This window comes from Melozone crissalis, unplaced genomic scaffold (assembly GCF_028551555.1).
Source record: "Melozone crissalis strain CALT ecotype California unplaced genomic scaffold, PUWL_Pcris_2 ptg000060l_1, whole genome shotgun sequence".
Classification (NCBI taxonomy): domain Eukaryota; kingdom Metazoa; phylum Chordata; class Aves; order Passeriformes; family Passerellidae; genus Melozone; species Melozone crissalis.
In genome coordinates this window covers 382,132-398,819 of record NW_026535838.1, presented here as the reverse complement: position 1 = coordinate 398,819, position 16,688 = coordinate 382,132, and the positions used below count along the sequence as shown (strand labels likewise).

Sequence of the window (16,688 nt, the reverse complement as noted above, 5' to 3'; positions counted from 1 at the left end):
CACCACAGGCACGTCTTTCAGGCCACCCCTGGACACTTGTACAGCAGGAAGAGCTTGAAAGATCCTCTCAGCACCTTGGCCATGGCTTGTACAGCATGCCCCAAGAGGCTGCAGCTGCTGCTCTGGGAGTCACTGCCACTGCTGGGTCCCAGCACAGACGGCGCTCTGCTCTCAAAGGACTGTGGAGATTTGGAACAAAAAAGCACCAAACAGCACCAGCATCCGTGCCTGAAGGGCACGTGACTTGAGACTGGTCTTACTCTGGGCTCTGTGGTGTTGGGAAGGATGAAAGTTTGACAAGAAAGTCTCACGGGTATGTGTGCTTGGCAGAAAGATTTTTACATGTAGAGTCTGATGAAGGAATAGAGATGGAAGCCAGTTTTGATCTAGAAGAATTGCTGAGCCAGTCTCACTGGATAACCAACGAGGCAAAGGGTGTGTTGGTTAGAAGGGGTTTTATGGCTCAGAGCAAAGGATAAACCCACCCCAAACAAGAAGATGATTTCACCAAGCAGAAAGAGAGCACAGGCAAACAAGGCAGCCAATGTGGCAAGTGGAAAAAAGGTCTCAGAATTTCCCACTGCAAGAAAACTGAAAAACAACTTTTAGCTTAAACTGTAATGTACTGACTTTAGTGATTGGAGAACAGTAACATGGATACGGTCGTTACAGTAGTTATGATAGGCTAGAGATAAGAGTTAAGGTATAGATTGGTTCTGCTGTATGAAGATGCTCAGCAAAGAAAAGTATATAATGCATTGTAACCAAAAGAGAAGTCTATAATGCAATGTAACCCAAACTAAGGGTCCCCAGGCTGCCTGCAGCTGGAGCTGACAGCTGTGGGCACAGCTCTGTCACCCACAGCCCTGGGCTGCTGTGACACCTTGGGTACAATAAACTGCATTTGGAGAGCCCCTGGAGCCCCACATCCCTCATTCAGGCTCTCACACTGTGGAGTGGAGACTGTAACGCTGCAAAGATTGATGAACACAGCCTCCTTTTCCACGGCAGTGACAATTTTTTGGCGTTACCTTGTTTCACATGACAAAGACATCCTTTTCTTGGGAACAGAAAAGAAAATTCTGCTCACAACAGAAAACAGTTTTGCAGAAACATGTCATTCTGTACTTAAGAGGTACAATTTTGGGGTGATGAGAAATGAAGTGGCCTTGCCAAAGAACTGCTAAATCTCACTGGCTACAACAGTTCTGTCCTTGCAGCAAGGAAAAGATGTCACCCTGTTTCCTTTGTCTTTCCAAAGAAAAGCGAGGAAAAGGCAATGTTCTCTGTACAACCAGCAAATAACATTTCTCAGTGAGAGAATTCAGGTTTTGCTTGTTTAAGAATTTCTCAATGCTGCAAGGAGATGAAATGAATCTGAGACCCTGATTTAATCTCTGTGTCCCGTGTAGGCTGGCACAGCCATCTCAGCAGACACCCCAGGAGCAGGGAGGGCATTCCACTGCAGCATGGGGGGAAAATGCTCTTTCTACCTTCAATAAATAAAACAAAACAGTTTTTGCAAATACTGTATCCTTGATTTTTCTCTCATTATTTTCTACTTTCTATTTTGTGCGTGCCATATAACTGCAATTGACACTTCAATGGTGGGGTCAAAAGCACCTCCTACAATGCTAAAGACATAGTTATTTATAATTTGATCATTTGTCTCTGTGGTTTTGGTTTCTTTTCTGTTTGTTAGGCATTTTTCTCTTTTTTTTACACGCTTTTTTCTTTCCTTACTCTGATACCACAGCAATAGGAAAATCCTTCTCACTGCTACCGAAAAGCAACTCATATTTTAGGTACGCTGTTGTAATGAACAAAACTTCCTCCCTTATCTAGTAAATGTAGGTTCTGTAAGAACAGGAGCTGTTCATACACCTGAGGAGCTTGGTCTCTGCACCTCTTGCCCAGGTGCTGCCAGGAGGGGTGACCAGCACCCCGTCAGTCCCAGCGGAGGCTGCCCAAATTTCCATTTTTCCACGTTTTCCATTTTTTCACAGCCCGAGCCACAGAACAGAACTCAGGGAACCAGGAGAGCTCATAAGCCTATACTTGATTTTAAGCATTTGAATTTTGAGAATTTAACAAGCCTTTATTGAAAGTGAATCAGACACCAGCAGTACTGAATGGGTAACCTGCTTATAATCAGTTTTTAAAACAGGACTTATGACATTTAATATCACTTCTTCCTGAAATCAGTATAAATGGAAGGCATATTATATGCTAGCTCTTCCTACCCAAATTCATCTGCTGCAAGCCTCAAATTTTTGCTGTTCTAATAGGAAAACATTATGCACTTAATATTTATATTTTTTTAATGTACTTTATAATATATTCCTTGATAAAAGTTTCTTCTTTTTCATTTCAATGCTGATTTTTAAACAGCAGTATTCTTTAAAATATGCAGTTATCTAATTCAGGTCAATTACTTCATGTGGCTGAGCTGAAGTGAATGTGAAATGTTTGTATTAGTCCAAGGGAGCTGATGCACATCAGAAGTTGTGATTTAAGTCACTCCTTTCTGACAAAGGCTCGATCATCTCCAGTTTTGCCTGCGTACCTCAGGTGACAGTCCCGTGTGCTGCAGCAGAATCATGGTTCTACTGTGCAACTGACTGCATATAGCTTCTATATCACAGACCTGGGCAACAACTCCTGACATCTTTGATTCGGGAGATATTTTCCCCTTTGATTCAGGAGTTATTTTCCCCTTTTCCTGGACAAGAGGAAGGGATGTCTAAACCCATAACTGAGGGCTGGTTGCAACGCAGATCCTGCTTCTACCTAGCAACACTGGGAAAAAAACAACCAGTCCCATCAATGAAAAAAAACACCAAGGCCTCATTTAAAATGTGCAATCAACCAAATTTCCTGAGCAGGGTGGCAGCTTGTCTCAGGGCTCTGAACAAACACTGCAGATGCTCTCTGCAGCTCGCACCATCTTTGGCCGGGCGGTGGCAGGGAGAGGGAGACAAGAGGAGCCCTGGAGCACAGGATCCACGCTCCAGCCTGCGGCCAGGGCTCACACCTGTCTGCTCCCACAGCTGCCTGTGCCCTGGGTGAGCTGGCACGGGGAACACACGGCCCACGTCAGGAGAGACAGCCCTGGAGAGCTGGCACCATCTCACAGCAGGACAGGCACACAGCGGGACAGACAGCGGGACACACAGCAGGACAGACAGCAGACAGCAGGACACACAGCAGGACACACAGCAGGACAGACAGCGGGACAGACAGCGGGACAGACAGCGGGACACACAGCAGGACACACAGCAGGACAGACAGCAGACAGCAGGACACACAGCAGGACACACAGCAGGACACACAGCGGGACAGACAGCAGGACACACAGCAGGACACACAGCGGGACACACAGCGGGACAGACAGCGGGACACACAGCAGGACACACAGCAGGACAGACACCAGGACACACAGCAGGACACACAGCAGGACACACAGCAGGACACACAGCAGGACACACAGCACAACAGACTGGCCAGGGGGAGCCGGGGCTGGGGACACCCCACAGCCACCCCACTAAGGACAGCCCCTGGGCAAGAGGGGCCAGGGTGCCACCGTGGTGGCCCTGCTGGTGCTCCCAAGGCTGTCCAAAGACACATCCTGAACTGCTCGGCAAGTCTCTGTCAAAGCAGGACTGTCAATGTAGGACACGAAATAACACGATGCGCACACACTGCTGTTCTCAAGGCAAAACGGGGAAGTTTATTTTCTGACTCCGACGTTTATAGATTTCCAAAAGTGGCAGTGGATTGGAGGGTGACCGTGCCACCTCTCCAATGACACTGGACAAACCAACAGCGCATCAACTCTCTCCTCCTCCATAAAGGAATGCAAAACAATGAGTTATTTACAGAAACTGTGTGAGAAAGTTCACTACAAGAATGGAAACATCAGAAGGCTTAGAAAATCTTAAAAAACCAGGGGCACACAGGATGACCCTCATGGCAGGGAGAAATCATGGGGAGGACTCCATCTTATCAGAAGGCCAATTAATTAGTTTATTACAGTATATTATTCTGTACTATATTACACCATGTTACATTGCATCTAAACTGAATCTGCCAAGCACTCAGCTGCACTGCCCAGAATCTAATGACTGTCAGTGACAGCCCTGAAACACAGACACACCTGGCCCTGACAGGCCAAGGAACCAAACACCATCACTGTGGGTGAACAATCTCCACATTGCATTCTACTGTGGCACAAGCACAGGCACTGCAAATGAGATAATAACAAATATAATAATAATATTATAATAAATAAATAAAATTATTATTTTCTCTGAGGTTCAGAGGATGTGAAGCCCACAAATATTCTTGGGAAGGATTGTGCCTTGCTTTTCTCAGTGAGGAGAAATGTGACCACAAGTGTCCCCAGTGGGGTGACCCCAAACAGGGACGATGCCACAGCTGTGGGCTCACCCCACACTGCTACCAGAGGCTGCAGCAGCGGCACATCCAGCCCAGGATCACTGCACCTGAGCCTGCAGGAAGCCACACCTGTGTCAGAACTCAGCACATTCCTCAGTGCATCCAGAGCTGCCAGGACCCCGCCGGGGGGCTCAGAGACCCTGGCACACAGCCCAGAGCACCTGGGCGTTTGATTGTGACCCTTGGAACAAGTTACCAGCTTTGTACGAGGACCGGAAAGCCACAGAGGTTTGAATGGTATAATAATAAAATTATCACAGGGTGAAAATGTAGATTTTAGGATTTTTGGTATGGGGGTTATGGGGACAAGATGGAGGAACTTGGGCGTGTCCAGCCTTTCTTCTTCTTCTTGTTCTCCATTTTCTGCTGTGATGTTGGCACTTAGGGATTGGTTTAGAGTAGCAGTGCACTGTCTAACACAGGTGATGGGTATTGGGAATTAAGTGTAAATATGTTATATGTAGTTTGTAGTATAAAAAGACAACACCACCTCGGGGGCGCTCAGAGTGCCTGTGGCTGCCCTGCTGAGCAGATCTCGGCTGGGCAGAGAGAAAATTTTATAGATAAGAATTAATAAACAACCTCAAGACTGAAAAGCGAAGAGTGCAGACTCATTCTTCATATGCGCAGGCTGAAGCAGAGCCATCCTGCACATCTGGGGCAGCAATTATCAACCAGAACCTGAGACACCTGCTGGAAGCCCTGCCAGCACTGGCCGTCCTGGCAGGAACAGCATGCCCGCCCGCCTGTGGCTCCCCGGAATGCGCCAGCCAGCACCGAGATGGGCACACACCAAACCCACCACACACCTGGTCCTGTCAGCCCTGAGCTGCCACCAGGGCTGCCCTGAGGACAAGAGCATGTGGCTTAGGAAAAACAATCCAAATCTGGAAACCAGAGGTACAGACTTCTTCCCAGACACTCACCTCCTTAACTCAGGGCAAGACCAGAGGCAGGAAACTCCCAAAATGTTATGAATTCTGGGCGGCAGTAAGGACCTCTGCTGAGTACAACCTCCAACAATTTCATTTCAAGTACTTGATGTATGAGCAATAAAGAAATGCTGGGGAGCTCCAGTTTGCATCTCCTTTTGCCATTAGTTAGTGATTTACATGATTCGGGTATGACTGAAATCAAACATGTATTTTGCACCTACTACACAAGTCTGAAAATCAGATATTAATTTTAAAGAAATTGTGAATAAAGTACATTTGAGATGCAATATTTCTACACTTGCTTTCATTTACATCTGTGTTTGTATAAGATCAACAAACTTGATGATGCACTAGGAAAGATGTGATTACATTATTATGATTATTATTTTTAAACAGAGTTGCAGAGGGAAGTATAAGGGAAAGGTAATCTGCATTTTGTTACCCAGCAGATCTCCAAATGGATTTAAAAAATGAAAATGAGGTATAAACATAAAAAGCCACCTACTCAATGTAAACACAGGCAAATAAACACATTATTCAAAGCAAACAGATTACATCACTCACTAGCAACATTCAAAATCTGGAAAACAAGTGGGCCAGCTATGTAATCGGAGAAAGGAATACACAGCTAGCCTCCCTCTTTTGGAAATATAAAGAATGATAAATTCGCTGGTTGCCTGAAAAGAACATATCTCAGGAGCTGTGGAAACACTGATTTGGTTTTTGCCATTGTCTCTGACAACACGCTCTCTGAATTACACACCTGCCTCCAGCCTTCATTATTTCTGTTTCATTATAATGAAGATTATACTTTTGACTTCCAAGGCTGCTTGCATTGACAAAGCCCTGCACAACTCCGTTTCCTCTGCAAACTGACAGAGCCATAACAAACCCACGGACAGGGTGTTCTACCCATAGCCCCCTGCCCTGCCACCACTCAAAAAGGGAGTGCTGTGGAGGAGCCAGGTGTCGTCCCTGCAGGTGCCACCTGTGTCACTGATACCAACAGGAGTGCTCAGACTGGAACACCTCAGTGACCTAAGCAGGGAGCAAACAAGTGGAGAATGGAAGCTGCTTAATGGTATTCAATATCGACCCTGCTAAAAATGTCCGGAAGTGCTGAAATGTCCAAAACAACCACTTCTGAATTCAAATATCCAATTTTGGAATGAAATTGGCGTCAGCTGGTGGCCTGTGTGGGGACTCCCTGTGTGGCTGACATCACAAAAATGGCAGTGCTGTGGCACTTGCACTGTGGCAGGCGGTGCTCTTGTGATGACTGATGGGGACAGAGGGCCAAGGACATGGCCAGGGCTGGGCTGGGATCCCTGTGTGAGATCCCCTGGGCTGTGATCCCTGTGCGTGATCCTGGGTTTTGATCCCTGTGGGTGATCCCTGGCTGTGCCCATCACCCCCTGACCCACAGCCAGCCCTGGCTGGCACCCACAGTCAGGGCAGGTGCTCTGGGTGTGCAGATCCTGGCAGGTGGCACAGCTGGATCTGGGCTGGGTACCGAGCAGCACAGCTGGATCTGGACTGGGCAGCACAGTGGGATGTGGCCTGGACACTGGGCAGCACAGCTGGATCTGCAACAGACACCAGGAGCCACAGCTGGTTCTACACTGGACACTGGGCAGCACAGCTGGGTCTGCACTGGACACTGGGCAGCACAGCTGGTTCTACAAGGGACACTGGGCAGCACAGCAGGATCTGCACTGGACACTAGCAGCACAGCTGGCTGTGCATCTGCCCCTTCCAGACCCGTCCCGAGGTGCCCAGGACTGCACCCAGGGCTGCTCTCTGTGGCCACGGCGGTGCTGGCACCTGCTGAGGGATGGCTGCTGGGCACCAGTGAACTTTCAGTGCTCACCTCGTGCTCTTACTCAAGGTTTCTGCTGGTATTTGCTCTTTCAAACAGCATTTCACCTGAGTCACCAGGTGAAATGTTACCATAATCACCAGCACCTATAGTTTCAACAAAAAATCAGCAGGGCTGCTGCTGTTCAAAAAGAAAAGCAGCATTCAACTATTTTGTCAGGTACATATTTTACCTGCTGTGATGTGCCACTTGGTTAGACCAAAGGAGGTACTGTGGCAAACTCCTGGGGTTCTTCTGGGCACAGTTTCCAAAGCTTTTGCACATGCCTGCAGTCTTTATTCATGCTGAATTACATAAGCTCCCTTTTTTTCCTTCTTCCTCTATTCATGCACTCAGAAGAATGTTAAAAAATTAAGTTTCTGTAAACACAGTGCTATCTTAATAAGTTCAAATATTATTAGACTGTTCCCTGGGGGAAGAAAAGCAATATGTTCCAAAGCAAGTGGCTGTATATTTTGCAGAAGGTGGCTACTCTGAAATTAAGAAATGCAAATGACTCTACAGTTTATGTGCCTCAAAGTAAAAGCAGTGATATTAAATTTTAAGAAGGTAGCATGAGCCATTGGTGCTTCCGCCCGAGCACCGGGAGGATGCCAAGGGACCCAGAACGATCCCGGGTCTGGGGTTTTCAATGGCACAGACTAGTGATCACAGGATGCTGGTGATACTCTCCAGTTACCCCTGGCAACCCTTCTCAACTGTAACGATGCTGCCCCACAATAGCTTTCACTGGGCAGCTTTCTCTTCACTTAGCTGAATGCTCTGGGACCATCTGTGTCGGAAAGCATAAAAGGCCAGCCTGCCTGTGGGCCCGTCACTCTGAACACCACCTCTCTGACCCCGATTAAATACAACTTTCAATCCCTTTTGTCCTCCCTGTTGACTTCTCCTATTAAGGGAGCCCTTTGACAAAGAAAGCGGAAGAGTGGACTAAGTGCCCCCAAGAAAGGTGATGTCTGATACTGCTCAACACAAGGATTAGCAAGCCAATACATAACAAAAGCAAGTTTGGGGGAGGGGTAAAGAGGAAAAGAAAAAAATGGTTTTATACAGGTCTTTGACTAATTCAGTAGGTACACAGTTCAACAAATAGCTATACAAGAGGCCTGCTCCCAAAGAAACAACTACCAGGGAACAATAAATGGAGGAGATACCTTTCAGCATGGCGACGCGAGGCCGTGACATTGACAGGAACACTGGGTCTGTCATTTGCTACCTATGGCTCAAGGGGAGAGGTGCCAGGAACACTCCAGGAGCTGCTTTAGGACAGACCTTCTGCAACAGAAGGGTTTTGTAAAACATCCTAACTTGGGTCACTTGAGGTAACTCTAACGGGAGCGGGCGACACAAACACCAGCAGCAAGAACAGTGCCTGGAGAAAACCTAAATGATTGCACACCAGAGCTGACTGCTCCCAAAGGCGTGCACTGAAACCCATCTGCTTTCTGGAACACACAACATTTCTTTCTCCAAAAGAACACATGAAACTTTGCCATGCAGGTCTGCAGCAGCCATGGGGTATGCTGGTGCAGCACAGCCTCCTAATGCACCCTGAAACCAACACTGGGGACAGGGGCAGGGAAACCCAACTGAGCACTGGGGACACAAGCAGGGAGAAGGGCAGGGTGCCCAGTGCAGCCCCCATGCTTGCCTGAGCTCTGCAGAGGGGAGCGGCCTCTGGCACAGCCACCAGGATGGGAGGGACACAGAGCACAGCACATCTGCTGGGCATGTCTGGGCACAGCACATCTGGGTGCAGGGTGGGGGGCAGCGGCACTGCTGTGACCATCACAGAGGAAAGTCAGGAAGCACCTGGGTGCACAAGATATCTGCACTGAAAAACCTGAGCCAGACAGAAGGGACTCCCTCAGAGCAAAGCAGCAGCAGGGGGGATTGGGGATTTTATTTCCATGGAGAAAGAAAAATGGAATAGTACAAGTGATCAGAAGAGAGAAACAATAAACCGAGATGCATATAAAAAGCAAACCTTAATGGAACCCTAATGAGTGTGGGGTGTTTCTAATGCCAGCAGCAATCAGAGCAGGGATGCAAGCACATCAGGTTGTCCTCATGTCAAAAAAAAGGGCTAATCTACCCAGGCTTCTTGTTTAGGATATGCTCACTGTAGCTCATAAAACGCAAGGGCACTTTTAAGCAAAGGTTAAAGTTGTGGTTGTGTGAGACCCAAGGGATGACCAGGAGTGCTGACCATCACCCAGCAGGCAGGGCTGCAGCTCCAGAGATGGTTCTGGACCCCTCCAGGAACGGCTCTGCAATCCTCCTCAGCCACCAGGCTTTTACTGACAGCTTTATTACCATCAACCATCTGCCTTTTACACGTCCTTTTGAAATTTAATGTTTTATTTGGCACAGTCAATTTAGACTACAGATGCATTTCCTTCTTCCGCTTTCTGTCTTTTTTTGAAAGGGGGGCAAAAGACATCCGTAAAGTTCCCAAATGGGTGCCACTGAAAATTAGTATTTCTCTATGGACTCCGGAAAGTAATAGATGGGAACCTGTTTCTAATAGTTTTACTTTCTGTGTTATCTGGAGAAAAACAGATTCATACATACAAAGTGGACTGTTTCAGAAGATAGTGCTGTGAAAAATGAAAGGCTGTTCCAAAGTAAAAAGTGATTATTTCAGAAGAAATGAGAAGCTCCAATGTCAACCCTACTGCCTGAATCAGCAAAAAATCAAAGCTTTGCATAGAATAGGAAATTGGAGATTTTCCCTAAATTTACATTTCTTTCTGCTGAGCACATTTTTGCTTCAACATGAAAGAACTTCTTAGAGACACTCCTAGTTTCAGACATTGCTTTTTTGCTATGGTGTTGTAAAATGCTGCTGCCTGGGACTGGAATTCCATTAGTACAATTGGAAGAATTTATGTATGAATGCTAGATATGAGCCACAACAGCCATGGATAACATCACGTAAATGAAAATTTTATTTTTTCAAATGACATCTCCTCAGTCGTATTGACAACTGTCCAACGGAAAACCCAAAGCCATATAAACTAAAAAATAAAAATTGCAGTTTTTCCTGGAAGAATCCATCAGAAATATTGGCAAAATATTCCCACATCTATCTGTGATATTCTATGCACTCCTACAATAAATCAGGAAAAACTGACTCCACAAATATCATCCTAAAGCACAGTTCTGTTATTAAACCCTAAGTGACACATACCATTTGAATTCTATATATGTATTATTATAATTACACAAGCAAAAACCATAGTTTTGATATCACAACATACCTAAAAGAGGCTTTTCCTCAAGACTATCCTTACAATCTTAAGTCTCCAAAAACCTAAATTGCAAAAAGTAAAACTGACACACAATTTTGAAAAACAAAGTTCAAGAACAGAGGCAACCTCAGCTGGCCTTACGAACCCAACCTTGTGAAAATAAACCTTTTTCTTACAGAAAGGGATTTTGCTGATAAGCTTTCCTGAATGACCTGCTGGGCTTCTGGAAGACACAGCAGGTGACATGGGACGTTGCCAGGGGGGTTGGCTGGCTCCTGGCCCACTGGGACTGCCCTGGTTGGGAGCCCCTGCAGGAGCTGGCCCAGCAGCGCTTCAGACTATGCTCACATCACACTTCCACAAATGGAAAAACACAAAATGCTGTTGTATGAACCGCCGATTCACCCACACCAAATACCCACAGCGGCAATCTTAAACTACAGGGGTGAGACCTCCTAGGTTTGCCAAGACCTTGCAAACACCCAATGCATAACCAACCATTTTTCAGCTCCATCAAAATTAATCTGCTCTGTATTTCCCTCTTTACTTTGGCACCATGTAAATTAATTGTGTATGATGAACTCCAGATCATGCATTTTTACCAGAGCACAGGTCACCAATATCTGCAAAGCAGATACACAACCCAAAAGGAAAGTCCCAGGCAAAGAGAAAAGCTGTTACTGCAAGAGATGAGAGGAAGGAACATGAACAAAATAGTCAGAGCTGTGAAAAATTAAAAAATACAATAACACCAAAAATACAGTAGCACCAGAGGTGCTGAGAGTGTTGTTCCTGACTGCTGCCACCAGAATGTTGCATTTTGTCAGTGAGTGACCAGGCTGGGGTTTTAACTCTAATTTAATCTTGCTTTAACCCCACACACTGGTCAATGTATTCCATCATGCCTAATAGATACCATGAAACTCAACAGACATATACAAAATTGCCAGCAACACATTTCTTTGGGACTACATATCCATCCTTTTGGGCACAGTTTGTACCCAAAGAAGATGAACTCAAGCAGTACAAAATGCTGCCCTTAGAGCACTCCTTCTCGAGTAGCACAGGGGGTTCCCAGAGCCCCCTCAGGACGGTTTGGGCGAGCAGGAGGGGAAGGGGCAGTGGCACGGGAGGGCAGGGATGTCACCAGCCCTGTGGCAGCTGCGTGGCCGTGGCGGAGCACGCTGTGGCTGCGAGGGACACACAGAGGAGACGGGACACTGCTGCCCTTGCAGCCTCCCCAGCCGTGACACTGCAGTGTGACACTGGGCAGGAGCAGGGCGGGGCTGGCAATGCTGGAACTGCTGCGCAGGAGGGGAGCCCACCGAAGCACAGGCTGTACTTCAATATTGAACTCGGTATTTAACTCAGTAATTAATGCTAACTAATTTGCCAAAGGCAGAGGAGGATGAGCAGCTTGGGAAGAGGCATCCGCAGTGACCGTGAGTCCCCTCGCTGCAGGTGACACAGGGGACACGGCCATCCCTAGGGCCTCCTGCAGCACCAGTGGCACCAGCAGATCCCAGCTCCTCTGTGGACAGAGCCACAGCACACAGCTGAGCTTGGTCACACTGCCTCATGAACAGACAAGACAGGAAACAAGAACCAGCCCTAAAACCCAGTTGTGCCTTCAGTCTACAGTATCTGAATGTAGTTGGTGGGATTTTCCTCCACCTTCCTGCGTTGCAGCCTTGGCAACGCCAAGAACTCCTTGCCAAGCTGCTCAGCTGAGCTCACCTGTCAGCTCGTGCTCCAGAGTGAAGGCAGGCAAGGCCAAGGCACAGAGCATGTCCCACAGAGTGGCCATGGTGCTTGGAAAGCTGAGGAGAGCCAGGACAGAGGAGGCTCTGTCACACATAGCACAGCCCAGCCGCTGGACTGACAGTGCACCAGGGCCCAGAGTCCCAGGACTGGGCAACAACAGACACAAAAGGTATTTGCATGGATGAAAATTTCTTTGTCAACTGAATTTTCACACAGTTGAGTATCTGACACAAATTTGCTTCCATGACACACGTGTCATGTCAGGAGGCAGAGGGACAGAATGTTCCTGTGATCTGGCTGGGGACAGTGATGGACGAGCAGGACACCCTGAGCAACACCTGCAGAGCTCACCCTCGCTTATAAAATGAATCTGAAATCACAACTTAATAGGTTAATAAAATTATTTGAGTGCAGGCTCCTCTGGTTCAGCCCTTCCATAAATTTAAATTGGAGCTCTGCTGTATTATTGGATGTTTTTCCATCCCTCTCTTTTAAAGGTGAGTCTGCAGAGCCCAGGAGTGCAGCAAGAGCCAGGGGTGCCACCTGTGCCACCTCTGGAGCTGGAGCCTCACTGCTCTCCGTGGCTGTGTCCCCACTGCAGATCCATCTCCGTGTCCTTTATTGCCACTCGCTCTTATCATGACACACGCCGGAAAGAAAAGACACCGGTGTAACACAATTCAGACATTTTAAACTTTTCTCTCAACTGTTCCTGAAACATATCAGTTCCATTCAGACTTAGAAAAGGAGCTTCAGCACGGGGTGAGGCGCGTCTTTTGTCAGCACCCTGTCTGCTCCCTGTGGCCTCGTAAACAAGATGCTTCCTTTAGAAATACAGCAGACCTCCAATTTAAATTTATGGAAAGGCTGAACCAGAGGAGCCCACACTCAAATAATTTTAATAACCTATTAAGTTGCGACTTCAGATTCATTTTATAACTGTGTTCCTCAGGGAACTGCACTATCAGGATAAAGATAGAGTTTTTTTTCTTTTAAAGATAAATAGCATCATTAATCTGCAACATTTCTTTTCTATTATCTTTCAAAATGAGGAGTTATTTTGTTCTGATCTTGAGGTAATTAGCCTTCATTCACTAGCCAGAAAATGTCTGTGTTCTGAAAATTAAAAATGTGTCATTAAGTGGAATTTACCATAATGTCATTTATCTTTATATAGTTCATCAGTGACAGCAATGGGCCTGGGAATCCATCAGCTTTTACCGAGGAAGCATTAAAACAAATTGAAAAACAGAATAATCCCAGGCACTCTTTAACACAGTCAAAGCCATTTGGGTAATTAAATAGTGGTATTTAAAGTTTTAATTTAGATTTTCCCCTCTGTTCATCAGCAGTCAAATGAGATGTTCATATTCATAACTGTTTGTAATAAAGGGTTTCATAAAGCAAACAGAATATCAATGCTGTTAAAATTAAAGAGAATACAGAGGAACCTTTCAAGTACAAACAGGGAAGTTCACTCCTGCAGCACCTCATTTTCCGTGGGTGACATTGTGCACAAATGTGTGTACCTGGCCTGCTGTTCACACCAGCAATGCCCAAAATTGGGATGTCTGTGCTCTGGGGGTCACAGCCCCCTTCTCCCACCGCTTTGTCTCTGGCTGTTCTGTTACTCAGGAAAGCCAACTTCTATTCCCATTGTTTTCCAAATGTTTGCATATTAATCTCAAACATCTTTTATCTTGTATATTCAGCTCTGGAGAGTGGATTGTTCTGTTGTGTTCCTGGAGTTGCTGCAATGAGACGGCGTGTGCCCGGGAAACCCACACGCGGTATAAATAATGCTAAAAATAATTATTTAGGGACGCAAACTGAATGTATAAAAGCTTTCAAGCACCGTTCTTGTTAGGAAATATTAGGCCCTCCACCAGCTTTTGCCAAAATTAAACTAGAGAGAAAAAATTGAGTAGTTCTTTACGAAACAGTTTCAACTGAAAGAAGTCTGAATAATGACACCTTCAGCACATGTACATCCTCACCAAAGCACTACTGGCTGGGATGCAGTTATTTAAAACAGGGAAAAACATTTATCTGTGCTCTCTTCCGAGTGCAGCTGGACCTACATTAGACTAAAACTGTCAATAATTTACTGTGTGACTTTTGTCCTCTTGTTTAATGCGGCAAAAAATGCCACAGGACTTAAAAGTCTTTTCAAATGAAAAGTCAAATAATTTTTGTATGCTTTCTTTTAAGCAAAGCATAACCCCCCCAAATTACGACTCCAGCTGCAAGGTTACAGAGATGTAGACAGACATTTTCCACAGAACTACCTGAGATACTTTTTTTTTGATCCCAGAGCAGCAGGCTATACATTAGGCAATAAAAGAAGTTTTTATATAGCACCAGAAAGAGCCGCCAGGAACCTGAGTGCCTTTGTAGTTTTTCAGGTATGGGGTGGAACAACTCAGCATAGTATAAATCAGGTACAACGTGAAATCAGCACAGGCTTTACAGCTCAGTAAAAAACAAGACGCTGATGATAAACTGACAATAATCTGTCATTATGAGCATGATTCCATCAATGTTTAAGTCTGGGTTTTTTCAAATATATTTTTATTTTATTTTATTTTGAAATTTAACCAGATGCTTTTGAGCCAGTGCTACACCTTGGCCTCCACTGAAACATGTTCATAACTGCTGTGGAGATCAAAATGAACCCTAGAGGTGACAAAAATCACCTGAACACAACCTGCACTACTTGCCAGGATTAACTGATTCAGACTGCTTTTTAAAATTAAAATCGGGTTATCAAAAGCCTAACACGGACAATTTTTAAAGGTACATGTGGAAGGAAATAGACAAGAGGGTGCAAACTTGCCTGCTCTGTAGCACCAAAATAATTCAAAAAAGGAGTGGCTGGAGATATTCCCTCTCAGTGCCAGGGCACAGGAAAGGAGCAGAGCCTGTCTGCGCTACCCCTGCCAGGACAGCCAGCCAGGACACACCTGCACCGGAAATCTGAGGAACCTGAGCATTTCCACAGCTCCAGCAAGGCAGCGTCACGCAGGTGAGCCAACGGCAACTGGCAGCACCGACACAACAAATGCAAAACTGTTCTTCAAAACGGTTTTACCCCGCAATTCTCAGCGGCACAACACCGCTGGCAGGCTCAAGCGTGCCCCTTGCCCCCCAAACCACCAGCACCTTATTGGGCAGCAAAAATAGCTCGGCTTTCGGTAATGTGAGCGCTGTTCTTGTAATGTTTAACTTCACTTCCTGTGTCTTTGTGCTGCTCGAGGAAGTGAAACTCATGCACGGCATGTTTGTATTATTCCCGTGGTGGCAGCCTCGCAGACAATGTCTGCAGTGGTCTGGAGCGATAAGAGCTGCCTCCAGGACACGGATTCTCCTGGGGATTAGGCAGCACCATCTGGGGCCTGGGCTGATCTGCAGCAGCTGCAGCCCAAACCCAGGCAGGGTGGAAGTGGGTGCTGCTCCTGCAGGCTTCAGCCAGGTGCTGCACCTCCCTCCCAATTACAGTGGGCTGCCTTTTGGGAAAAACGGGGACAATAAACAATAGTGACTCCCCTTCTTGTGAGAGGGGTGCCCCTGTCTGCTCAGTGCAGCTGTGCACCCTCCCTGCCCCACAGAGAAACCCGCACCGTGGGGCACAGGTGGGCCGAGCCTCCCGGGACAGCGGGGCACGGCCAGCAGAGCCGCTGCCCTCGGCGCTCCCATCCCCTGCCATTCTCTGGGCAGGACACCACCCGGCCCTCGGAACGGGTGCAGCCGCCATCCTGAGGGGCTGCGAGGCTGGGTGCCCCAAAGGCAGCGCTCCCCTGCAGGCAGGACACCACCCGGCCCTCGGAACGGGTGCAGCCGCCATCCTGAGGGGCTGCGAGGCTGGGTGCCCCAAAGGCAGCGCTCCCCTGCAGGCAGGACACCACCCGGCCCTCGGAACGGGTGCAGCCGCCATCCTGAGGGGCTGCGAGGCTGGGTGCCCCAAAGGCAGCGCTCCCCTGCAGGCAGGACACCACCCGGCCCTCGGAACGGGTGCAGCCGCCATCCTGAGGGGCTGCGAGGCTGGGTGCCCCAAAGGCAGCGCTCCCCTGCAGGCAGGACACCACCCGGCCCTCGGAACGGGTGCAGCCGCCATCCTGAGGGGCTGCGAGGCTGGGTGCCCCAAAGGCAGCGCTCCCCTGCAGGCAGGACACCACCCGGCCCTCGGAACGGGTGCAGCCGCCATCCTGAGGGGCTGCGAGGCTGGGTGCCCCAAAGGCAGCGCTCCCCTGCAGGCAGGACACCACCCGGCCCTCGGAACGGGTGCAGCCGCCATCCTGAGGGGCTGCGAGGCTGGGTGCCCCAAAGGCAGCGCTCCCCTGCAGGCAGGACACCACCCGGCCCTCGGAACGGGTGCAGCCGCCATCCTGAGGGGCTGCG

The 16,688-nt window shown here is 47.7% G+C and overlaps 2 protein-coding genes across 3 annotated transcripts in view; both read right to left on the bottom strand.

Moving 5' to 3' along the window:
* The window catches only part of TOMM5 (translocase of outer mitochondrial membrane 5), a 184,756-nt gene extending 176,867 nt beyond the window's left edge, over nt 1–7,889 (bottom strand). Inside the window, exon 1 of the mRNA XM_054287619.1 lies at nt 7,881–7,889. The gene's annotated coding sequence lies outside the window, so the exon portion shown is untranslated. The remainder of the gene's footprint in view (nt 1–7,880) is intronic.
* Nucleotides 1–16,688, bottom strand: part of ZCCHC7 (zinc finger CCHC-type containing 7) — a 98,233-nt gene that overhangs the window by 45,980 nt on the left and 35,565 nt on the right. The window lies entirely within an intron of this gene.